Source organism: Melanerpes formicivorus, unplaced genomic scaffold (genome assembly GCF_026170545.1).
Source record: "Melanerpes formicivorus ecotype bairdi unplaced genomic scaffold, bMelFor1.0.p_v2 SCAF_12, whole genome shotgun sequence".
In the NCBI taxonomy this organism is placed as follows: Eukaryota; Metazoa; Chordata; class Aves; order Piciformes; family Picidae; genus Melanerpes; species Melanerpes formicivorus.
The window spans coordinates 20,829,037-20,854,395 of record NW_027142364.1 but is presented as its reverse complement, the minus strand read 5'-3'; the positions used below and the strand labels follow the sequence as shown (position 1 = coordinate 20,854,395).

Below are 25,359 nucleotides of genomic sequence, written 5' to 3'. Positions count from 1 at the left end.
CTAAACCATGGCACCAAGCACCCCATCCAGTCTCTTCCTAAACACCTCCAGTGATGGTGGCTCCAACACCTCCCTGGGCAGCACATTCCAATGGCCAATCTCTTCCTGTGAAGAACTTCTTCCTAACATCCAGCCTAAACCTCCCCTGGTGCAGCTTGAGACTGTGTCCTCTTATTCTGTTGGTGGTTGCCTGGGAGAAGAGACCAACCCCCATCTGGCTACAACCTCCCTTCAGGTAGCTGTAGACAGCAGATGATCTTCTTATGCACAGGAATTTATACAACCTGAGAGCTTAGCACCTGAAAATGATTAAATAACTCTTAGAACTACCATATGAGGTAAGATGAGAAAACCACAGGGGGAAAGTTCCACTCTGTAACACTTAACTCAGTGCCTCCATGCTTCTAAGGTAAACTTTGACCCACATCCATCCAGCTACTATGTCCCTGTCTTTCAGAGCAGTCCCACAAACCCAGAAAAGCATCAGAAAGTCAGTAAACAGCTCTCCCTTAAAGAACTTCTACAATCCATGAAATTAAATGAACCCACAGCAGCCTCCTACGATACATTTCATCACTGCCTGAAATAGCTCGGCCTACATGATGCTTTGCACTGCTTGTGTACCTCTTGGGAATGATTTCCACAGCATCAGCAGTGGGAGACAGCTTCCATGGGAAGGAAACAGACTGCAAAAATCTGACATGTGAGCCCCCTCCAAATGCTGCAATCTTCTCAGCACAGATGACAGTTGTGGAAGGTCTTCAGGCTTGCTTCTCTCAGCAAGCAATGGCTTCTGGTTACCACTCCACTTGCAGTGAGCTTTTATCCTGCATACCTACCTCAAAGGAGAAATTCTCCTTTATTGTGCCATGTCTATTTGCAGCCACATTTGAGCTACCTTCTGAGAGGTTTATTTCTTTCCTGTCTTACAAACTTTAACACAACTACCTGAAGGGAGGTTGTAGCCAGGAGGGGGTTGGTCTCTCCTCCCAGGCAAGCAGCACCAGAACAAGAGGACACAGTCTCAGGCTGCACCAGGGGAGGTTTAGGCTGGAGGTTAGGAAGTTCTTCACAGAAAGAGAGACTGGCCATTGGAATGTGCTGCCCAGGGAGGTGGTGGAATCACCATCACTGGAGGTGTTCAGGAGGAGACTGGATGGGGTACTTGGTGCCATGGTTTATTTGATTAGATGGTGTTGGGGGATAGGTTGGACTTGATGACCTCAAAAGTCTTTTCCAACCTGGTTCATTCTATTCTGTTGCTAAGAGATGTAACTGTCTCCATCCCATCTTCTCTGATGGAAGGAGAAAAGCAGTTTTGTTAAAAGCAAGACTGAAACTCTTCTGTCAAGCCTTGCCTTCAATAACTGAAACATCACCAATAAATTCATAAGCAGCTTCTTTTTTGGATACCTTTGGTCCAGATGCCTTTGGATCTACCCCATCAGCAGTGTTCTTTCATGTTAGGTGGAAACAGAGATCAGGTCTCTAAAGCACCCTCAAGGACCACGAGGATCTTTCACACACACATTAAACACATCAGTAGCTTTTGCCTTGGAATGAAAGCCTGGATCAAGCAACACAGTTACAGTCCCTGAAAGGTCAGATCAGATGTGCACTTAGCCCAGCATCCTGAAGAGAGCAGTCCAGGAGGTATCACAGGTAGAGTCCAGAGTCTTGCAGTTCCAGAGCTTCATAAGCCAAATCCCCTATCATTTTGCTTACTACCAAGTAGATTTTCTTCGGTTTTTATTACCTTGGGACACATCTTCAGCTTGCCAAGATCCTGGAAAGAACTCCTGAGCTCATAGGGAAGCAGCTTCTGTTTTCTTTATTTTGATCCTCTATCTGCTAGTTTCAGCTGAAGCTTCCTCCTCCCTGTATGAGAAGGGGCAGGGAAGTCATGCCTTATTTACTACCTCCCTGCCACCTATGACTCTTATAATCTGGTTTATTCCACACCCTTTAGTCCTCTCCTCTCCATGCAAAAGGAGTAACAGCTTCCCTCAGAGCTCATTCCATACCTCCACAGCACCTTTCACAGTTCTGCTGTGTATTTTTCTAACACATTCATGGCACAAATACATTAGAAAGCAGCAGACTACCCAAGCACTCCATATTTTTTCAAGAGCAGAAGTGTGTTTTCTCTCATACATACTCAGGCTTCACAGGTAAGTGGAAGAGAAGTCACACCTTTCCTAGAACCACCCCCCAAGTGTAGGGTTCTGCAGCTGCGAAGGAATACCCCCATGCATCACCTACAGCTTAGGGATTGACCTGCTAGAAAGCATCTCAGTGGAAAAGCACCTGGGAGAGCAGGTGGACAAGTTCTCCACGAGCTAGCAATATGCCCTCATGGCCAAGAAGGCAAATGATAATCTGGAGTGAATTAAGTTTGTGGCCAGGAAGTGAAGGAAAGTTCTCCTCCCCCTCTACTCTGTCCTGGTGAGGTCACACTTAGAATCATAGAATCAACAAGGTTGGAAAAGACCTCAAAGATCATCAAGTCCAACCTGTCACCCAAGACTACTAAACCATGGCTCCAAGTGCCACATCCAATCCCCTCTTGAACACCTCCAGGGATGGGGACTCCACCACCTCCCTGGGCAGCACATTCCAATGGCTAACAACTCTCTCTGGGAAGAACTTTCTCCTCACCTCCAGCCTCAACTTCCCCTGGCACAGCATGAGACTGTGTCCTCTTGTTCTGGTGCTGCTTGCCTGGGAGAAGAAACCAACTCCCTCCTGGCTACAACCTCCCTTCAGGTAGTTGTAGAGAGCAAGAAGGTCTCCCCTGAGCCTCCTCTTCTCCAGGCTAAGCAACCCCAGCTCCCTCAGCCTCTCCTCACAGGGCTGTGCTCAAGGCCTCTCCCCAGCCTTGTTGCCCTTCTCTGGACACCTTCAAGTCTCTCAATGTCCTTCTTAAACTGAGGGGCCCAGAACTGGACACAGGACTCAAGGTGTGGCCTAACCAGTGCAGAGTACAGGGGCACAAGGACTTCCCTGCTCCTGCTGGCCACACTAAGTGTGTCCAGTTCTGGGCACCCCAGTTGAAGAGAGACAGAGAACTACTGGAGAGAGTGCAGAGGGCTTAGGGAACTGTAGTGTGTCTCTTACATGGAGAAGCTGAGAGGCCTGGGACTCTTTAGCCTGGAAAAGAGAAGACTGAGAAGGGATCTTCTGTGTACATATAACTATCTAAAGGGTGGAGGCCATGAGGATGATGCTCAGCTGTTATCAGTGGCTGCCAGTGATAGGAGAAGGGGCAGTGGGTACAAACCAGAACCCAGGAGGTTTCACTTGAACTTCAGAAGAAACTTCTTTTGAGGGTAAGCCACTGGAACAGGCTGCCCAGAAAGGCTGTGAAGTCTCCTCTGGAGACTTTCAAAACTCACCCAGAAGCACTCCCATGCAACCTGATCTAGGTGTTCCTGCATTAGCATAGAGGGTGGACTAGATGATCTCCAGAGGTCTCTTCCAAGCCATTCTACGAGGCTCTGCAGAGTCCCCAAATGTGTATGCTCCTTACTGCAGCAGACTAACCTGATTCCACATTCACTGGAATCACTGGCTATGATATAGGAACATCAAGACCCACTCTTAAAAGACAACTTAACTTTGTTGTGGTCCAGCTGAAGAGAAGGTTAATCCAAGGAATGCCCTCTGCAAGGCTGCACATCTGCCAGCCCTTTATGTCCCTGTTTGAGCTACCAGTTTGTCTGAAAAGAACATTTTGCTGGCATGTCAGTACTGCTACAGTGACAGAAGCACCACTTGCAGACAGCAGCACCCCCAGCCAATGCCTGCCCCTGCCAATGGAACAACCTTTTGAATTCCCTGGGCTTTGGATCAAGCCTTCACAAGTCAGTGACAATGGCAGGTATGATAAAATTCCTCCTCTCCTCTAAGACATAACCAGTGCCTGTTTGAGAACCAGAGGCAGGAAAAAACTATCCCTCTGCTCAGAGAGAAAAGTCCTGAGCAATTCAAACCCAAATAGGGCTCTTCAGGAAATTCCTCTGTCATATATAGGTCAATAAAAACTATTACAGGGTGAAGGTAAAGGTGAGACAGGTAATGCAACTCCACTGCCAACATACATATCAGACAATCTCCACACTGGAAGCCAACCCTTACCCACATCACTGAACTTTCAGCTCCTGCTATCTACTACTGCATTAAACATATACTGCAGAAGATAAGCTCTTGCTGTAGTGGCTGTTAAACGCTGTGGCAGATCTAAAGGCCAGAGTCCCCAAGGGTCACTGTACTCTTCTTCATTCATTTGCAGAGGTGGGATGACAGCAAGATGTATTGACTAATTCAAATGTTTCCACACTTCCAGTTCTTTTGCAAATCAAGCAATGGAAAGGAGAGTCTCAAGCAGTCTACCACGACAGTTACACGAACACATGAAAACAGTTACACATAAACCAGCATGGCTATACTCACAGTTGGATTCCCACTTGCAAATCTCTCCATCCTCACTTAGGCTCCCCTCTACTGCTGGATATACTGAGGTATGTCTCCTTCAAAAAGATCTTCCAAGCCAAAGGTGAACCTTTCTGAGTGTGGATCAGAAGTGTTAGGATCACCACCCGAGTCTAAAGCAGTAAGCTGAAGCTGCTAAGACCACCACAATGACTGAAATTCCTCAGGGCTCTGCTGGATTTCTGTTGCACACATACACCTTGATGTAGCCTTGCAGCACCTCCACCATGGAGGTTTAGAGCAGCCTGGCAGCACAAGAAAATGTGCACAAGACCAGCACAAAAATCTGCAAGAGGCAGCATGCCCATGAAGTAAGTAACATCCAGAACCCTGCTGACAATCCCACACAAGCACCACCACCTAGCCATGTGAACCTGATAGCATCAAGCAGTGGACCAAAGGAATCCTGTGCACATCCCCCTTCAAACTTGCTCTTCATGTCCACCAAGAAGTCAGTCCCATTTTCACTGTGAGCCAGTTAAAAGCTTAACTGGTGTTTTCCTTGATGAAACTCAACCCCATTTCAACCTGCCCATCACAGCCATGGGAAACAGCACTTCCATCTGACCATTTGTTTTGAGATGTTTGAAATCCTTACATTCCCCTTCACATCCTCATCTTCCACCAAAACTTTTGTCACCCAAACCAGATGCTGGCTACACCCTGAGACCAACAGCAAATCCACCCAACACAGACAATGCTGCCATTTAAACATCCCAGCAAGACAGCTGCTCTTCCTGCACACAGCATGACACTGACTCATCTTCAACTTGTGATCCTCTACACCCCCAGGTCCTTTTTCCAGTACCTAATCAGTTATTCCTCACCCTGTATTTGCACAGCTGATAATTCCTGCCTAAGTGCCTCACTCTGCATTTGTCCTATTGAATGTCATCCTGGTTTTCAGGTCATGTTGAAGGCTCATGGTGCTCTCCAACACACATTCCCTGAAAATTTAATAAGCACATTTGATCAGCCAGCTGACTGATGCTTTCATCAACATCAAGCACAGCCAGGGCAGAGCCCTTCAACATAACCTCTCATTTCAACACTGAGTTATTAATTGCTGTTCACCAAACAGGGCCATCTACCCAATTTTGCAGGTTTGTTAGACCACCTCCCCCCAATCACAGCCCCTTCCACTTAGGAGGCCACTGAAACATGGAAAATCTTACTAACTAAATCAATCAGGAAACAAGATCCCTGCTTCTGCTCTACAGCAGAAAGGGATTGGACTTTGGACACAGTTGTCCCACAAATCAGTTCATGCTGTTATTCTTCTCTTAGCTATCTCCCAAGCACTTGACCGTGGAATGTTTGCTCATTAACCTCAACTGCTGAAAAGAACTGCAAGGCAGTGAACTGTCAGGCTTGAGCTTCTCTTCCTCAGCTCTCTTCCACTATGCAGCTTTGAAGACTCATCCTTGGCCAGTTTTTGAGTAATTCTGAGTATTTCTAGAAAATAGCTTTGCTGTCTTTTTTGAGCTGCTCAGAGAGCCACACAGTGAAGAGTGGCAGCACCAGCTGAGGCAGGAACATCTAGGGTAAGTAGTATACACTTACTACAGACTGGAGTACTCCAGTGTAAAACTCCACCTGGTCACAAGTATCATAGTATCATAGTATCAGTCAGAGTTGGAAGGGACCACAAGGATCATCTAGTTCCAACCCCCCTGCCATGGGCAGGGACACCCCACACTAGATCAGCCTGCCCAGAGCCTCATCCAGCCTGGGCTTAAACACCTCCAGGGATGGGGCCTCAACCACCTCCCTGGACAACCCATTCCAGGGCTTCACCACTCTCATGGGGAAGAACTTCCTCCTCCCCTCCAGCCTGAATCTCCCCACCTCCAGCTTCATTCCATTCCCCCTAGTCCTATCACTACCTGAGATCCTGAGAAGTCCCTCCCCAGCCTTCCTGTAGCCCCCTTCAGATACTGGAAGGCCACAATGAGGTCACCTGGGAGCCTTCTCTTCTCCAGACTGAACAGCCCCAACTCCTTCAGTCTGTCCTCACAGGAGAGATGCTCCAGCCCTCTGCTCATCCTCCTGGCCTTTTTCTGGACACCTTCCAGCACCTCCAGATCCCTCCTGTAATAGGGGCTCCAGAACTGGAGTATTAGTAAGATTAAGCACCTCATGACACTGTGTGAGAGCAGAGAAGCAGAGCAGGCACTGAGCACTTGGCATGTCCTGTACCTTCTGCAGATAGACCTTTTTCTAGATTCAGTGCTAAATATTATTGCAGTCAAGGCCCAGCTTAACAGGGTGTCGGACTACCTCATTTATGTGGCATATTCTTACCCTGAAAGGTTGGACTGGATGATCCTTGAAGTCCCTTCCAACCTGGTATTCCATGAATATTTCTACAGCACCTTTGGCAGCTTTTCTGCTTCCTGCGAGCTGCAGTTTGGCCTTCCCCCAACCTGCCTCTACTGTTCTTTTATGCATGTTCATAACGCAACACACCTTCACACTACTACATTTTCTTTTCTCCACAGAATCACAGAAGGTTAGGGGCTGGAAGGGACCTTGAAAGCTCATCCAGTCCAACCCCCCTGCCAGAGCAGGGTCACCTAGAGCAGATCACCCTGGAACACATCCAGGCAGGCCTCAAATATCTCCAGAGAGGGAGACTCCACAACTTCCCTGGGCAGCCTCACAGCCAAAGGTAGCAAATGCTCAGAAGTTGCTTATATTGCTTTCTCTATCCCTCCTAAACCTTCCCATCTTGTTGTTCTGCCTCCTACCCTTTTTAAGGATCAGGAGCTCTGATTCCATGGCCATTGCCATTTATCACCTTTCATTCCAGCATCCTCTAGCTAGAATAAAATGTAAAGGAGTTGCCATTTCTGCTGTTGTATGCACCTTCTAAACTGAAAATGCCACTGCCACCTACCCTTCATAAAGGTCAAACAAAAAGAGAAAGAGTGAGATATTTTGATTTTGAAGGCTGGCCTCTGGGTCTTAAATACCACATCAAATCTTGATCCAACAAAGAAGTAAAGGACTTGCTACAGAATAGAATAGAATAGACCAGACCAGGTTGGAAGAGACCTTCAAGATCATCGCATCCAACCTATCATCCAACACCACCTAAACAACTAACCCATGGCACCAAGCACCCCATCCAGTCTCCTCCTGAACACCTCCAGTGATGGTGACTCCACCACCTCCCCAGGCAGCACATTCCAATGGCCAATCTCTCTCTCTGTATAGAACTTCTTCCTAACCTCCAGCCTGAACCTCCCCTGGTGCAGCCTGAGACTGTGTCCTCTTGTTCTGGTGCTGGCTGCCTGGGAGAAGAGACCAACCCCCACCTGTCTACACTCCCCCTTAAGGTAGTTGTAGAGAGCAAGAAGGTCATCCCTGAGTCTCCTCTTCTCCAGGCTAAGCAACCCCAGCTCCCTCAGCCTCTCTCCACAGGGCTGTGTTCCAAACCCCTCACCAACTTTGTTGCCCTTCTCTGGACTCATTCCAGCAAGTCAACCTCCTTCCTAAACTGAGGAGCTCAGAACTGGACACAGGACTCAAGGTGTGGCCTAACCAGTGCAGTGTACAGGGGCAGAATGACCTCCCTGCTCCTGCTGGCCACACTCTTCCTGATGCAGGCCAGGATGCCATTGGCCTTCTTGGCCCCCTGGGCACACTGCAGGCTCATGTTCAGCCTGCCATTGACCAGCACCCCCAGGTCCCTCTCTGCCTGGCTGATCTCAGCCACTCTGACCCCAGCCTGTAGCACTGCATGGGGTTGCTGTGGCCAGTGTGCAGAACCTGGCACTTGGATGTGTTCAATCTCCTGCCCTTGGACTCTGCCCATCTGTCCAGCCTCTCGTCCCTCTGCAGAGCCTCTCTACCCTCCAGCAGATCAACTCCTGCCCCCAGCTTGGTGCCATCTGCACATTCACTGCTGATGGACTCAATGCCCTCATCCAGATCATCAATGAAGATGTTAAGGAGCATGGGGCCCAGCAGTAATCCTTGGGGCACACCAGCACTTCCAGCACTTGGTCCTCTTCTGCAGAGCTGCTTTAAGATGAACAATGCAAAGCCACAATTCTGATAAATCAAATGTACCAAACATCAATTAAAAAAAAAAAAAAGGGCTAAATTCTTTCAAAGGAAAAGTACACAATGAGAAAAGGAGAACAAGACTGCATGCAAAAGGCAGCTAACACTGGTAGGAGCACAACTGGCACTGCACCACGTCAGAGCAGGCAGCTGGACCTCAGGGCTAACCACAACCACTCCTCCTTCCCAGCACCAACTCATGCAGTATCTGAAGGGGGCTACAGGAAGGCTGGGGAGGGACTGCTCAGGATCTCAGGCAGTGATAGGACTAGGGGGAATGGAATGAAGCTGGAGGTGGGGAGATTCAGGCTGGATCTAAGGAGGAAGTTCTTCCCCATGAGAGTGGTGAAGCCCTGGAATGGGTTGTCCAGGGAGGTGGTTGGGGCCCTGTCCCTGGAGGTGTTTAAGCCCAGGCTGGATGAGGCTCTGGGCAGCCTGATCTAGTGTGGGGTGTCCCTGCCCATGGCAGGGGGGTTGGAACTAGATGATCCTTGTGGTCCCTTCCAACCCCGACTGATACTAGGATACTGTGATGCACAGCACTCCAGGAAGGTGGTGCTGAAGCTAGGTGTTTCAGACAAGGAGCAGCAACACACAGACAGCAGTTCAGCCTCCTGTGCAGGTCACTCTGTACAGAACTCCTAAACAGGAGCTGAGGATAACCCATCCTTTTTTTCATTCCAGTCTCTCTCTTATGCCTGTAGGTTTGCAGCCCAATTTCAGCCAGGAATAGAGGTGTCAGCCTTGAAGCTACAACATGACTGCCATTTACTACACCCTGAACTTTTGTTCTCCACTGAGCAGATTTATTTAACAAAGGAAGCAGCTTTTTTTTTTTCCTTTTATGAATGAAAACTATTTTGGGCTCATTGTGGAAGAGCTAAAGGGAAACACTTCAGCATTGCTCTTATTTAAAGCACTCCTTTTTTTTTTTGTTTTAAATGTCTAATTGTGAAATGAGGATTTTTGACCTAAGATTTGCTCTGCACAAGCTCCCTTATGCTAAATAGAATAGAATGAACCAGGTAAGAAGAGACCTTCAAGGTCATCACGTCCAACCTATCATCCAACACCACCTGAACAACCAAACCATGGCACCAAGCACCCCATCCAGTCTCCTCCTCAACACCTCCAATGATGGTGACTCCACCACCTCCCCAGGCAGCCCATTCCAATGGGCAATCACTCTCTCTGTGAAGAACTTCTTCCTAACCTCCAGCCTAAACCTCCCCTGGTGCAGCCTGAGACTGTGTCCTCTTGTTCTGGTGCTGGCTGCCTGGGAGAAGAGACCAACCCCCACCTGTCTACAACCTCCCTTCAGGGAGTTGTAGAGAGCAAGAAGGTCATCCCTGAGCCTCCTCTTCTCCAGGCTAAGCAACCCCAGCTCCCTCAGTCTCTCCTCATAGGGTTTTGCTCCAAACCCCTCACTAACTTCGTTGCCCTTCTCTGGACACCTTCCAGCAAGTCAACCTCCTTCCTAAACTGAGGAGCCCAGAACTGGACACAGGACTCAAGGTGTGGCCTAACCAGTGCAGTGTACAGGGGCAGAATGACCTCCCTGCTCCTGCTGGCCACACTGTTCCTGATGCAGGCCAGGATGCCATTGGCCCTGGGCACACTGCTGGCTCATGTTCAGCCTACCATCAACCAGTACCCCCAGGTCCCTCTCTGCCTGGCTGCTCTCCAGCCACTCTGACCCCAGCCTGTAGCACTGCCTGGGGTTGTTGTGGCCAATGTGCAGAACCTGGCACTTGGATGTGTTCAATCTCATAAACATCTCCAGAAGCTACACAATCTCATAAATCTACATAAATCTCATAAAGATCTCATAAACATAACCAGAGGCAAGCACTGGACAGAAAGCTGGTGTATTTTTGTCACTGAAAGAACAAAACAACCTGCCCACAGAGCTGAAGGAGGTTTGGCCACACTAGATGCCATGCTGGGGAGACCACTAATGCCAGTAATAGACACTCAGGTCCCTAGGACAAGTCTTCAAGCCATTAAAGGACACAGCAGAAGCAAAGGTTTTTCCATTAACTCTGGTGCTGTTTGGACACAGAGAATGAAATCAAAGGAAACCCTTTTGCTAGTTTCCAAACCATGGGATTTTCAGAAGAATTCATTAAAGGGCTTCATTTCACAAGGTATTAAAGGAACAAGACCTCCTCCCTCCAGTCCAGCCACCATCAAGTTCACACCAGACAGACATTTAATAAGTGTAAGAAAAGTTCTCCCTGAGCTGCTGTTAAAGGTGCTTACAAGTGTACTACTCAACTCAGGCATTTTTCACACCAGAAGCAGCAATTCCTACAACAGAGCTTGGACAAGCTAAATGAAAGCAATCTACCAGTACTTTACAGAAATAAAGGCAACAGAACCTGAAGGTTTGCAGGAGAAGGAACAAAAGGTGCAATGGTTAAAGTGTTGGATGAAAATCTGACCTTTCCATATCAGGCCCTAGTCCTGGCACACATTTCCCCCGTGACCTGGGCACCCAGCTGGGACCTGGGGACTGGAATCCCACAGAATGAAGGGAATTTGTCTCCATATCACTGGGGGGAAAAAGAAAGCTGTGTCTTGTTGAATGCTTTTCACTCCACACAGAAGACAGCGAGAATTTTACTTCCTTGTGGTAAATGATGAAAATTAATCTGAGGGCTCTGTGTGGAAACAAGACAAACACTTCACCAGCCAAGAGCTTCTGCTGTCAATCCATAACACAGCTGTACAGACACAAAGCTTATTGGGGGCCTGACTTATACCATGCCATGTATTTAAGTACTACCACCCCCACCCCCACAAAAACCTCCAATGCTTCTCCCCAGGTTCAAAATCAATAATCTACAGGAGCTAAGACTGGTGCACAAAAAAAATGTTAAGTTTTACTTTAACAGAAAAGGCAAAAGTAGCAACCCTTTCAGGTATGATGGAACTGATGGCACAGAAACACAGCTAACCTGTCTGAAGAGCCAGTGTGTGGACAAATCTCATACACACAACAGCTGAGTCACCTACAATCAGAAAACAAAGTGAGTGAAAACGCAGGCAGAGGAATTAATAGGCTCAATGAAAATTAACCTTAATTGCCCCAGCTAAGAAAATGCTGTAGGGTTCTAGTGAGTGCACACTGCAAAGAAAACACATCAGCAAATCCTAAAGCTGGAACAAAACTCCCAGCAAGCTCAGACGAAGAGGAAGAAGTCAGTCAGCGTGGCCAGACAACCATCAGCGCTCGTGTTAGAACAGTTCAGTCAACCATCTCCCATCGCTGGAGGCTACACTAAGGCAGCCGAGGGAGGCACCTGCTCCTTCAAGGGCTCCAAAAGCATCCTCCAATCGCAGCATCTGCAGGGACACACAGACCCCAGCAGAAGAGGCAGAGCACCAGTGGCGGCAGCAAGCTTTTAGAGCCAATGCTGCAGGCACTTCAAGGGAAGACGAAGTTGACTATCAGCACAGTTTGTAAAACCGCCTCGTCAATTCCGTTCCAGCCCTCAGTGTCCGGTTCACCTAGCAGCTGCTGATCCCTAAACAAGCTCGAAGAGGCCCCGCTCTTTGGGATGAAGCCGCGGTTGTCAGAGGTGCTTGCAGTGTGAGATCACCACCTCCACAGCTCAGCTGATAGCAAAGCACTCCATAACCTTTGTCAACAGCAATACAACGCACTGACTCATCTGCTGAAAAATGGATGATGGGATGCACCGACTGCTCGTCGTGTACTCTGCTGGGCGAGTTGCCCCTTGGCGTCTCAGCACTCACCCTTCCCACCGACCCCGCCACTACACAACAGGCTGACGCGTGCCCATGCGGCGGAACGCTTTATGCGACGATGGTCGGTAACCAGCACCGGCAGGCAGACCCGCACGTCGGTGCGGCAGGCGGAAGCAGCGCAAGGAGGCTCCTGCCCCGGCTGCGGGAGGTGCCACGCAGAGCCCGGGGCAGCCCCGAGGGCGGCCCGGCGCCGCCAGCGGGCAGCAGGAGGGAGGGGGGTGGGGGGAGCAGGGGAAATCCCGGGCCGCAGGGACCGCGCTGCACGTGTCCGGAGGCCGGCAGACCGCGAGCAGCCGCGCACACGCTACGGGCCACATGCCCACCCCTTCCCCGGGCGGCGGAGGCTGCCCCCGCCGCGGGGCCCCCTCCGAGCGGCGGGGGGGGGGGGCCCGCTATTCACGGCAGCGGCCCCGCCGCCACCACCTCCGCACCCGAGCCGGGCCGCCCCGCCGGGCTGCAGCAGGCAGAGGAGAGGCCGGCACGGCTGAAGGGCGCTAGGGACTGGGGGGCGGCCGTGCGAAGCCAAGGGCGGCGGGGGCTGAGAGGCGGAGCGCCAAGGGAGGCCCTGCCCGGCGCGGCCCGCGGACCCTCCCTCACCTGCCGGGCCGGGCCGGCCCCACTCACCGGCGGCACCCTCAGCTGAGCCCCATGCCGGCGGGGCGGGCGCGGGACCGGAGCGGGACCGGTTCTCCCCCGCCCCACCCCGCCCGCCGCTGCCTCGTGAGGCGCGACCGGATCCGCCGCTAACCGGCTCCACGCGCCGGCCGCGCTGAGCGGGGGCAGGGAGGGGCGCGGAAGTGACGTCTCCGCGCCACGCCCCCCGCGCCCCATCCGCGCCGGAAGACGGGAGCGCGCGCCTCCGGGGTGGGGGGGGGGTGGGGGGCTGCAGCCCGGGGCGGGTGTCGGAGGGGGGGCGTCGCCGTGGGGGCGTGCCGCCGTGAGGGGCTGTGGCTGTGGGGGCACGTGGGTGTAAGGGGACAGCTCCGGGGGGACACGGAATGGAATCACTTGTCATTTGGGAAAGCCCTCTAAGACCGTCAAGCCCAACCTGCAGCCCAGCCAGCAGCCCAACCTGCAGCCCAACCTGCAGCCCAACCCCAGCCTGGCCGCTGGAGCGCGTCCTCAGGTGCACGTGTCGCGGTTTGCGAACACCGCCGGGGATGGTGACCCCCAACACCTCCCTGGGCAGCCTATTTCCATGTCCGACCGCTCTTTCAGTAAATAAAACTTCCATGATGTCCAGCCTAGACCTCCCCTGGTGCAAGTTCAGGACGTTTCCTCTTGTCCTATTTCTTACTGCTTGGGAGAAGAGACCAACCCTCCTCTTGTCCCAACCTCCTTTCAGGTAGCTGTAGAGAGCAGTGAGGTCTCCCCTCAGCCTCCTCATGGCTTTGGGGACTGGCACTCCATGGGGATACTGGGCTAACTCCACTTAAGCCCCTCGTGGAGGAATTGTCCAGGGCAGACCTTCACGCCGTGGCAGGCATCCAGGGAAGCAGGCTGCTGTATGACTATAGATGACCACTACAAATGTTACATAATGGTGAGAAAGGATAGGGAACAGTCCAGAGAAACTTCCCCAGTGCTCTGGGGCAAGCCAGCAGAGGCACCACAAGACTCAACCCCCCCAGTTTAAGAAAACCCAGCAGGTCACTCTGCTCCTCTTTCCTCAGCCCAACAGGAGTGCTGTGGAGTCTTTCCACACTCTCCTGCTTTTAATAACCCATCTGTCACCTGCCTTTGCCATCAGCTAATGACAACGCTTGTCTGCAGTGGTGCTGGTGTCCAAGGAGCATGCCTAGTGCTCAGGTGCTTATCGCTTCCCTCATCAGCAGCCCTCTCCTGTGTCGCTGTTCTCCGTGACGTGGTCAGCTGGGACCTGGATGTGCTCTACCCTCAGTGCCTGGAAGTCAGCATTCCAGTTAGTACAACTAACATTGCTCACCTATGCCCAGCCAAGAAAGCCAGTCAGGGTGGAGTGCCTGATGGCCTGCTCTTAAATTGCTGTCCCACAGATCTACACTAGACTGGAAATTATTTTGACTAATTCCAGAGAGCATATGCTCAACACAGTGAGGCCAAAAAGTAGGCACTTGTTTGACTTCACTGAGCAGACCCTGAGGTGGATGCCTGGTTGAGCTTTCAGATGCATCAGTTAAAGATTTTGATGAGCACACACTGCTGCCAAATTGCAAGACTAAAAGTGGTTACAAGCAAAAGTGAGCCTGAGGAAATACCACAGTGAGACAAATGGAAACTGGAGGAGGAGTTCTCCAATGTCTTCTTAGATAATTCAGATGCTCACTAAAGGAGCACATTTAGGGGATCTCTCTATATGTGTTTTCACATAGTGTTAGAATCATAGCATCAACAAGGTTGGAAAAGACCTCAAAGGTCATCAAGACCAACCTGTCACCCAAGACCTCATAGAATCGATAGAATAAACCAGGTTGGAAGAGACCTTCAAGATCATCACATCCAACCCATCAACCAGTCCAACACCACCTAAACAACTAACCCATGGCACCAAGCACCCCATCAAGTCTCCTCCTCAACACCTCCAATGATGGTGACTCCACCACCTCCCCGGGCAGCCCATTCCAATGGGCAATCACTCTCTCTGTATAGAACTTCTTCCTAACATCCAACCTAAACCTCCCCTGGCGCAGCCTGAGACTGTGTCCTCTTGTTCTGGTGCTGGTTGCCTGGGAGAAGAGACCATCATCCGCCTGTCTACACCCCCCCTTCAGGTAGTTGTAGAGTGTGATAAGGTCACCCCTGAGTCTCCTCCTCTCCAGGCTAAGCAACCCCAGCTCCCTCAGCCTCTCCTCACAGGGCTGTGTTCCAAGCCCCTCACCAACTTCGTTGCCCTTCTCTGGACACCTTCCAGCAAGTCAACCTCCTTCCTAAACTCACGACTACTAGACCAATGCACCAAGTGCCACGTCCAGTCCCCTCTTGAACACCTTTTTCTTCCAGTACTACTTCTGCATTGCATATTTGGGGAGCCATTGACTGTTACATCCCATTGCATGCCACCCCAGCAGCCACTTAACAGGACCTACATCCATCTGGCAGAGCACCCCTGCAGTGCTCTCAGTTTCCCACGCCAGCTCCCCTGACCCCCTAGCCCTAGGGTGAGTCAGCCCAGCGCAGGGGCCGCCTCTGCTGGTAATAACATGAAAGTTTTAAAACAATAAAAAAAGGCAGAGTGTTCTGTTAGCCCAAGTGAGCTGAACTGATTCACCAGGCAGGCATGTGACCACTGTTTAAGGGAATAGGAGGAAAAGAAAAGGAGAAACAAAACCGTCCCTTTTGGCAGCCACCCACCCACAGATCTGGCATCATCCCGGCTCAGAATAATTACCTTCCTCTGCTCAAAAAAACCAACCCAACAACATGAAAACCATCTCTTTTCTGCTAATGTGTTAACTCTGGCACTGTTACAGTTTCATTATGCATTGGCTGCATGCTTCAGCGACCTCCTCACAGCTTTTGTCAGAGGCTGGCATCAGCCTAGCCAAGCTTTGACTCCTGCTTACCTGAGGCACATCGGTTGGCTTTTATGTCGTGACTCAACCTGTTCCTCCCCCTGTGCCTCCAGAAATTCAGTGGTGCTGTAGCTGCTGAGAAATCAGCACTAGAATTCAGCTTTGGTGATCTCCTCAGGCAGCTTGAAAAATAATTTTGCCTGCAAGTTTTGCCTGCAAGTTCCTTCACTCTGGCTGTATGGGGAAGACAAAAATACCTCCATTAGATAGGGGGGCATCATCTTCTCCCTTTTCCAAACAGAAAAACAACCAACCCAACCCAACCCAACCCAACCCAACCCAACCAAACCCAACCCAACCCAACCAACCCTTCATAACTTCAGCTTTTTTTTTTCACTGAATTGTGCTTTTGTTGAACATCCAACCTTAATCATTGCTGGGATTTGCTTTGTAGCCTAAGGAAACACCACTGAGTGGTGCTCAGGCATATCTGCCAGATATGTTTTCACTGCCTCTCCCCAATTCATTACCCCTGTTTCCAACCCATTGATCTACTCACTGCTATCAGCTTGCCAAACTTCCAGCTCTATCCAGCTCTTTCTTGTTTCCTGTATCTCCTTTTTTTTACTCTTTCCCCCAACAAGATGCTTTGTTTCATTTTAAAACAAGAAAAGCCCCCTTTGAGTTATCTAATAGTACTTTGGGGAAGAACTCCCCCAGTTTCCATTTGCAGACCAGCAATCTCCACCCAAAAGACATCAGCAAATTTACAGACCATTTGTCTCGCTGTGCTGTTCCCTCAGGCTCATAACCGCTTTTGGTCTCACAATTTGAGAGCAGTGTCCCAAACAGAGTCATGTGAAGGTGAGGAGATTGAAAAGGGCACTGTTCTGCCTGCACATTGGTGGGAAAACAGGTGAAAAACACCCAAGCAGGAGCAGCATACACCCATACGTGGTGTGATGAGAAGAAGCCAGCAAGGAGACTTTTTTATATGACTAGGTGTTGGCTGATAAAGAGAGTTAGCATCTGACTCAGAGGGAAAATATTGTGAAGTTATTAGTGCTACTAAACAGAAGCTATTATTCTGTCATTCACTATTGGCAATGAGAGCAAGAAGATTGGCTTTGATACATCAAAACTCCTTTAGGAAGTTTCAATTCAAGGTTAATTTCGCAGCACATTTTTCAGCTCATTGCCTGTGCTGTTGTATTAACTTTATCCCCATTAGAAGGTTTCCTTCAACACCTAATTGCTTTTCTTTCATTTTTTTTTTCCAGTTGCTGGCAAATTTGAGCTCGTTTATTGCTTCACAAACCTCAAACCATGCAGGCTCTTATTAATTCAGTGATTAATTTTGTGGTTGGCACGCTCCCTCCGCCCATCTCCTTAAGCTGTTTCTCAGCTGCTTTCCAGCTCTCCTGGTGTCGCTCTGGTTTGTACTGCTGGAGGTGCCTGGCAGCTTCCCCAGGGAAGGGATGGGTCACCTGGTGTGCACACCAGAAGTCATGGTGTTCAGTGCTTTTGAAGCATCAGGTTAACCTAGTAGAAACAAGAGGGGGGAAATACGACAAGAGAAACAATAGGTTTTGTCTGTTCAGTTCTTCTTACCAAGGCTGGTTAACGGGGAGAAATGAGCCAGAGTGCACAATCCAGCACTGTCATCACTTCTGGAAATGCTACAGCCAGTCACAGCCACTGCAGCTCCCTGAGACTTTGCTCAGTAATGTGGGAGCAGGCAAGCAGCCTGGAGCTCGAGGACAGCGAGAGCAGTAAGTCCCGCAGCCGTTCTTAATGGGCTTCCCATGACTCCTGATTTCATGGTTACATATTTTCCACGTGAACCTGAACCAGGTACAGATCCCACAACAAAACTTTACAGCTTTTTGTGACTAGAACATTTTCCACACATGACATTTCTCCCTTGCTCCCTCCCAGCACCTTTCCCCCAGTGTCCAGGGCGTACCCTCTTTTCCATGTCTGGCTGTGCCCCACCAAGCCCTGCACTCTCCCAGGTGAGGCACAGATGTACAGAACACTGCTCATGAGGTGTATGGCATTTAGTGAGTCTCAGGGTGACTAATCACATTTTATGTGCTTTCCCAGTCTGGCTGTATCCACTCTTATCTCTCATCTGAGACTGTAAATCCTTCAGGGCAAAGACTGGCTTTGTAACCTGCTGTATATTACCTAGCTGACAGGAGCCAAGGTTTTTACATGTTTCAGCAGTGAGCAGCCTGAGTATCATTTTGCTTTAAGAACAGTGGCAATTTTTCTCTCCTTTGCCCATAATCTCTAAATCAGCTAGGACAAGAACCTATCTGAAGATCATGTTTGTGTATGGAGTGGATCTTGTGCCAAAACTAAGATACCCAAGTAGCAATGAAAATAAATAAAAGCCTACTGTTTATTGATTCAGTCTCTTTAATGTGTATAGATTAGCATGTTCCACCCTGCCTTTTCTGGGAGGGCTCTATAAATATGTGCCTTAGCTCAGAGAGGTTATGGGATGCACCTCTGCAGTGCACAGGCACCCAGATGGCCACATCTGCTGCCCAGGATGCTGCAGGCACACTGCTGCTTGCCCTGTGCCACCAAGACCTCCCAGGGACAGCCATGGGGCCTCCTGTGGGACACCTCTCGCCCTGTTTGGTTGACTTTCCCAGCCAGGGTGTTACACTATGGGGATGAAATCACCCTGATCCACTCCTTTAATCCCCATACATCCTTAGGCAAATAAAAAGCACCTCCTAAGAAAAGGGTCTGGGAGGGGATAAGGCTCTGTGCTTTCACAGAGGGGAAGGAATTGACTGTGGGTGGACACAACCTTCTCCTCCTACCTTTTGTGTTCTCCCCAGTCTCAGTTGTCTGCAGGCTCTGCCAGCTTTGATTTGTGAGTTCAGGAGCTGGCAACATCAATGGCATCACTGCTGTGCTGGGCTCTCAGACGTGGGCATGGGATCTGCATGGGACCATCAGCCTCTTGAACCCAGTGAATGCACAGACAGGTATATGGTGAGCCATTAAACGGTGGTTAGCAAGGTGCAGTTGGAGCCTGACTCTTCAGGAAGACCATTGGCATGCAGCTGAAAGCCAGAAGCCTTTAAAAGTCTCCTTTGAAAGCTCTTTAAACTGCTTTGGCAGGCCCAGGTTGTTAAACAATTTATTATCACTTCTCTGCCAGCAAAGCTTGTGAAACAGCTTAAAGAGCAAACTGTACAGTGCCCAAGACTGTCACAGATGAAACCTCTCTTTTCTCTTGTGCCCACCCATCCCTTTCCCCCCTTTCCCCCAGACATCCATTTCTTCTTGGTTTAAAATAGCCTGGCTAGTTATTTCCATTACAAGAGCAGCATATCTAATAAGTCACAAGCCTTCAGCAGCAGCCAGGGTGAAAGAATTCATTGCTCCATTTACTCCAACAAGATCTTAGTCACTTCTTGTAGCAGCTGGGATAAATAATTCTAAGCTTTCCCATTCCTCACTAGCTCCACAACTGCCATGGGAAGCAGTAAAGGAGATCATGCCTGTCTCCAGGTTACTTCTCAGACCCTTTGAAGGCTATTCCTTCCTCAGAAGCTTCCATCCCCTCTCCTCTCCTGTCTCCCTGCTGCCACAGAGCTGCAAGTGAAGCCATGTGCAGCTGTTTGGCATGTTCTTTTCGTTGATGCTTGTCCCTTTCCCCCCTCTCCTGTTTATTTTCAGTTATGCAGAAGTCTTTCTGTCAACAGGACTGTCAGACTTTGCCTAGCCTGTAGCATATCTAAAGAGAAGTGGGATCTGAGTGCCTTTCCTTGCTTTCATGCCTCCACTGAATTATTTCTAAATGCTTCCCTGCAGCCTGCACCCAAAAGCTTATTTCCATCTGATCTCCTGATGGCTTGCTCAGGGCTTGTCATACTCAGCCCCCAGGCTGAGCTGTGATCCTTGGGCACCACATCAGCACTGGTAATGGTAACAGCAGAGCAAAAGCTTCCATCCTATGGAGGAGGACTGAGGTTGGTAGCAGCTGTCCCAGCCAGAGGGAAAAACTGTCAAGGGGACACAGCAGGCACCTGCAAAGCTACTGACTTCACTGGGAAGCATTCCAGTAAATAGGGAGAGCTCCACCCACACCAATGCAGAGCAAAAATGCAACCCCAGGTAACCTATTTACAGACAAACCACCCCAGGACAGTTAGAAAAAGAAAGCAACTGTCTAAACAGAGCCTAAAAGAAAATGTGCAGGCAAAGCCTGAAGAGTCAAGAGAGAAACCATCGCTTCCACCTAGCAGGGTACCACTGGCAAAGGACAAATGCTTGTGCATTTGTTATTTGGCTGCAAGTAAAGGGACTGTGAAATGAATCTGTCTCTCATTGCCCACCCAGCACAGAGGACAGATTCAAGTTCTCTGGCAGCTTTCCTAGCTGGAGAAGGAGATATCCTCTCCTGATGAAGAATCCACACAGGCTGCTAATGGACCTTGCCGTCTAGCAGCACGATGTTTTGACTTCATATTAGAACTGCTGGAAAATGAGGCCTTTAATACCTCTATTGTTGTACATTTCTCCCTCAAAGAATGTTTAAAGGACTTAATCAGACTCATTTCCTTAATTTCAAGCATATCTCTGCAAATGTATTATCCCAGGCTGATGGCATCAAAGAGAGAGTTAGGAATAAAGCCAAGTGAATAAAACCAAAGATATTTCCTTTCAGTTACTGTGCAGCCTTCACGGGCTGCAGGGCATTAGGGCTGCTGAAATACCACTGCCACATTCTTCGAGATCTGGGAATTAGTGCCTTGCTTTTATGCACTTGGTGGGAAGCAAGGAGGCCATCCCTGGCACCCTGGGCCCAGGAAGGGCTGGGCTGTGGTGAGCAGCTTCAGATGTGCAGCACCGGAAAAGCATCTTCAAACTACTGCTACTTGGGTTCCCAGTTTCCAAGAGATATTTAATCATAGAATAGAATAGAATAGAATAGAATAGAATAGAATAGAATAGAATAGAATAGAATAGAATAGAATAGAATAGAATAGAATAGAATAGACCAGGTTGGAAGAGACCTTCAAGATCATCGCATCCAACCTATCATCCAACACCACCTAAACAACTAACCCATGGCACCAAGCACCCCATCAAGTCTCCTCCTGAACACCTCCAGTGATGGTGACTCCACCACCTCCCTGGGCAGCCCATTCCAATGGGCAATCACTCTCTCTGTGTAAAACTTGCTCCTGACCTCCAGCCTGAACCTCCCCTGGCACAGCCTGAGACTGTGTCCTCTTGTTCTGGTGCTGGTTGCCTGGGAGAAGAGACCAACCTCTGCCTGTCTACAACCTCCCTTCAGGTAGTTGTAGAGAGCAAGAAGGTCTCCCCTGAGTGTCCTCTCCTCCAGGCTAAGCAACCCCAGCTCCCTCAGCCTCTCCTCATAGGGCTGTGTTCCAAGCCCCTCACCAACTTTGTTGCCCTTCTCTGGACATACTCCAGCAAGTCAACCTCCTTCCTAAACTGAGGAGCCAAAGTTCTTCTACTGAACCAAAAAAATACCCAACACCCTGGATGTGATTTTTATGGCATATGCAATGCTTGCTTTCACCTTCTGTTCTTTGGCATCAGCTGCAGAGAAGCAGCAGCTCTTGCAGCCATCCTGGAGCAGGGTGAAGGTCCATGCAAACCACCTTCCCAGGCGTTTCTGATGGGAGCTGGCCCAGAGCAGACAAGCCTGCAGCAGAGTGGAAGTTCACTGAGACTCAGGGTGAGGAGACAGCTTGTGTACCCTCCCACGGGGGAGTCAAACTCCCTTTTACTGCCACGCTACCAGGGCTGCAACACGGACAGGATGGGGGGCATCTGGCATGCAATGCTTCTCCAGAGTGTCATCACAGATCTCAAACCCAGATGCCCTTGTCACAGAATCACAGAATGTTGGAGGTTGGAAGGGACCTCCAGAGATCGTGTCCAACCTCCCTGCCAGAGCAGGGTCACACAGGAACATGTCCAGGTTGGCTTTGAAAGTCTGCAGACAAGGAGACTTCACAACCTGCAGCCTGCTCCAGCCCTCCAGCACCCTCACAATAAAGAAGTTTCTCCTCACACTGAGGTGGAACTTCCTGTGTTCTACTTTATATCTATTATTCTTTGTCCTATTACCACTGGAAAGAGCCTGGCCCTTTCCTCTTGACACCCACCCCTCAGATATTTATAGACATTAATAAGATCCCCTCTCAGCCTTCTCTTCTCCAGGCTAAACACTCCCAGTACTCTCAGTCTTTCTCCATAGCAGAGATGTTCAAGTTCCTTAACCATCCTTGTAGCTCTTTGTTGGACCCTTTGCAGTAGATCCCTGTCTTTCTTGAACTGGGGAACCCAAAACTGGGAGGCTAAGGAGCAACTCCTAACCCTTGCCGTGCCAGGGGACAAGACACAATTTTAACAGCATGGCCCAGGGCAGAGCAAGCAGATTTAGTGAAGCAACTTATGCAACCTTGTTCTCACAGAGCTTCCTGGGAAAGCACAGGAACAACAACTGCAGTTACAACAAAGCAGAGAGCTGTGAGGCCTTTCTGCTTCGTGCTCTCCAGAGTAAGGCTGAGCCACGTCTGCTTTCAAAGCGAGCAGGGAGCCAGAGCCTCTGCGCATCTCTCCTATCTCCTCTCCCTGGCAGAGCAGCACAGAGAGGAAGGGTAGTCAGGTTATGCTGTCTGGCCATTTGGCCCATCATCAGTCATCCTCAGTAATAACGTTTTAATCTCTGTTGTTTCAACTAAACGGGCAAAATCCAGAGGTTTGTTCTGGTCTGAGGAGCTGGGCTTCTGCAATGCCCTCTGCCGCCACCGTGGCTCCCCGGCCGCCCCGCAGACTGGCAGCGCCGCTGCCGGCAGGGCGGCCGTGCCCAGCCTCCCATGGCCCAGCACCAGCTGGAACACAGCAGGAGCTGAATGTGCTGATGGGTAAAGAACATCTTGTGCAAGGGCCAGAGGAGATCAATGCAGCCACAAGACACTGAAAAGCAGTTTCTGGAGTGGGCAGAAAGCCTTGGGAACACAATCCGGTAACTGCAGTGACAAGGCACAGGCAGCTCCGCACAGGGGATGCCTGCTGGTGGCCTCGGCTAGGGCTGCCTGCGTGCTGGGCTGCTGGGCACAGCAGCAGCCAGAGACTCCTGCTTACAAAAGGCTTGGAGAAACCCAGGGCTAGCTTAGGCTTGGGGATTCTGCCTCAGCTCTCCTCCCTTCCTGAACTCCCCAAGGGAAGCAGGGGAGATCTCCATCTCTTCAGCCTTTCCTCGGCAACAGTAAGGCTTGGAGACAGTGCTGTGAAGTCAGAGAGGACAGGCTCTTGTTCACAGAAGCCAGGGTTTCACATGGCAGGCTATGGTAGCACTGTGACAGCTCAGCAGTGCTGCAGCCTAACAGAAATGCTCACTTCTGGGCTTTCTCCTTCCTTCAGCCCACGCTAGAAGATGCTTTCCCCCTGCTCTCCCACCCACCATGAAGCAGGATGGCAGCTCCAAAGCCATCACTTCTTAGCAGCAGTTAAAGCTGAATGAGAAGCTACTGAACAAGAGAAGCTGCTGGACCTTTTCCACCATCTCTTGCCCTCTGGGGTCCTTTCTTTTGATTCAGTAAGGTATTAGCATAAGAAATTACTAATTACTTTTGCAGCCCCACCTTCATGATGCAAGCTCATGTGCCTCCTCAGGACAGGTCATGCCTTGACAAACATCTGGCTGCTGGATCACTCCAGACACCTCTTGTGGCTCAGCAGACAGGGCAGGCTCCACAGCAGGAGGAGACAAGTGGTTGCTGAGTAGCTATGGTGCAAAGCAGCTTTCAACCCCCTGCCCTGGGCTGAGCAAGCAGCAGCACGTTCTTGGCAGCTAGGAAACCCAAGGGGAGGGCTGTGCAAGGTAGAGGGGTGCTTGCATGGCAGCACATCCCACCCCCTCACAGAGCCATGCAAAGGAATGCATCCCTGTGCACAAGGCTGTGCGCCACATCAGTGTTTCCTGCAGCACAGCACACGGGGATGGAGGCCTCTGCAAAGGGCTGTGTCCACAGACAGGATGCTCTTGGGGCCCTTGAGGGCCTATCCAAGACATCTGGCCACACTGCTGCAGCAGCTGTGCCTGAAACCCAGGGCCTCAGGGTAGACCCTTCTGCCCTCCTGGCCTCAGCTACAACCATCAGAGCCCCTCTCAGCCCAAAGCAGGTGAGCTCTCATCACTCAGTGGAGCAGAGGACACTAAGCAAATGCAACCTGCTGCCAACCCCATCCCTGGCCAGGCTGGTAACCAGGAGCCCTGCACACCCCTCCAGGAGGAGTGCAGACAGATGTGGCTGCAGGCCCTGAGGAAAAGCCTCCTTCAAAGCTGTGCAGAGCATTCCCACCCTGGCCATTGTTTTGGGAATGGCTGGAAAATGTCAGCAGGGCACTGGGTGGGGGTTGGGGGAGGGGAGGGGGAATCAGGAAAAAGGAAAAACAGATGATTAGATTTTTATTTTTTTTTTTAAACCAGCCAATAAATTATATTAACTTTTCCACTGACCTTTTGTCAGGTCACATTATCAGGCTGGTGAATGTGGTTCATGGAGATAGCATTCTGCTGGGATTTCAAGCTGTGCAGAAAGTGCATCCCAAGCAATATGCCAAAATGGAAACACTGGCCCTGCTGGGGGGCTGTGCTCCTCAGCAGCCTCCTGGGAAAGGCCAGCTCCAGCACTTACAAATAGGTATTTCATTTAAAAGGTTGGGGGCCCAGGGGGGTTGGGGATTTATAGAATCAGAACTGTCAGGGCTGGAAGGGACCTCAAGGCTCAGCCAGTCCCAACCCCCCTGCCATGGGCAGGGACACCTCACACCACAGCAGGTTGCTCACAGCCACATCCAGCCTGGCTGCAAACACCTCCAGGGCTGAGGCTTCCACCACCTCCCTGGGCAACCTGTGCCAGGCTCTCACCACCCTCCTGGGGAAGAGCTTCTTCCTCACATCCAATCTGAATCTACCCACTTCTAGTTTTGTTCCATTCCCCCTAGTCCTAGACCTGACAGCCTGAGCAGTCCCTCCCCAGCTTTCTTGGAGCCCCCTTCAGATACTGGAAGGCCACAACGAGGTCACCTCGGAGCCTTCTCCTCTCCAGACTGAACTGCCCCAACTCACTCAGTTTGTCTTCATAGGAGAGGTGCTCCAGCCCTCTGATCATCCTTGTGAGGTCTGGCTCTTTGGTTACTGCTTTCTTCTTGAGGTTGTGGTGCCTGTGGAGGGACCAGCTTTGCACCATGCAGCCAAGATCACCTTCGTGCCTGTTCCTGGCCAACAAGCCCTGGTGCAGACAGCTGGAAACAGTCAGCTTTCCTTAGCCAGAGCACTGACACTGGCCTCACATCACAGCGCTGCCTCGAGGACAGGAGAACATTCTGTCCTTAAACCTTCTGCCCTCAAACCTTCTGCCCTCAGCGGGAGGGAAGAGGGTGTGAGGGTGCAGCTACATGCACTGGGTGCCTGCTGGTGGCCCTGGCAGCCTCAGGCAGGGTTTGCCAGGTGTTGGCA

At 50.5% G+C, this 25,359-nt stretch overlaps 1 protein-coding gene across 4 annotated transcripts in view; it reads right to left on the bottom strand.

Moving 5' to 3' along the window:
* ATP13A3 (ATPase 13A3) overlaps window positions 1–13,092 on the bottom strand; it is a 77,464-nt gene extending 64,372 nt beyond the window's left edge. Inside the window, exons 1-2 of one of the 4 annotated variants that reach the window (XM_068145640.1) lie at window positions 12,934–13,092; window positions 11,523–11,576 (exon numbers count right to left, since the gene is read on the bottom strand). The gene's annotated coding sequence lies outside the window, so the exon portion shown is untranslated. The remainder of the gene's footprint in view (window positions 1–11,522; window positions 11,577–12,933) is intronic. The other 3 variants (XM_068145642.1, XM_068145639.1, XM_068145641.1) reach the window with 3 other exon arrangements.
* Between the last annotated feature and the right edge of the window lie 12,267 nt (window positions 13,093–25,359).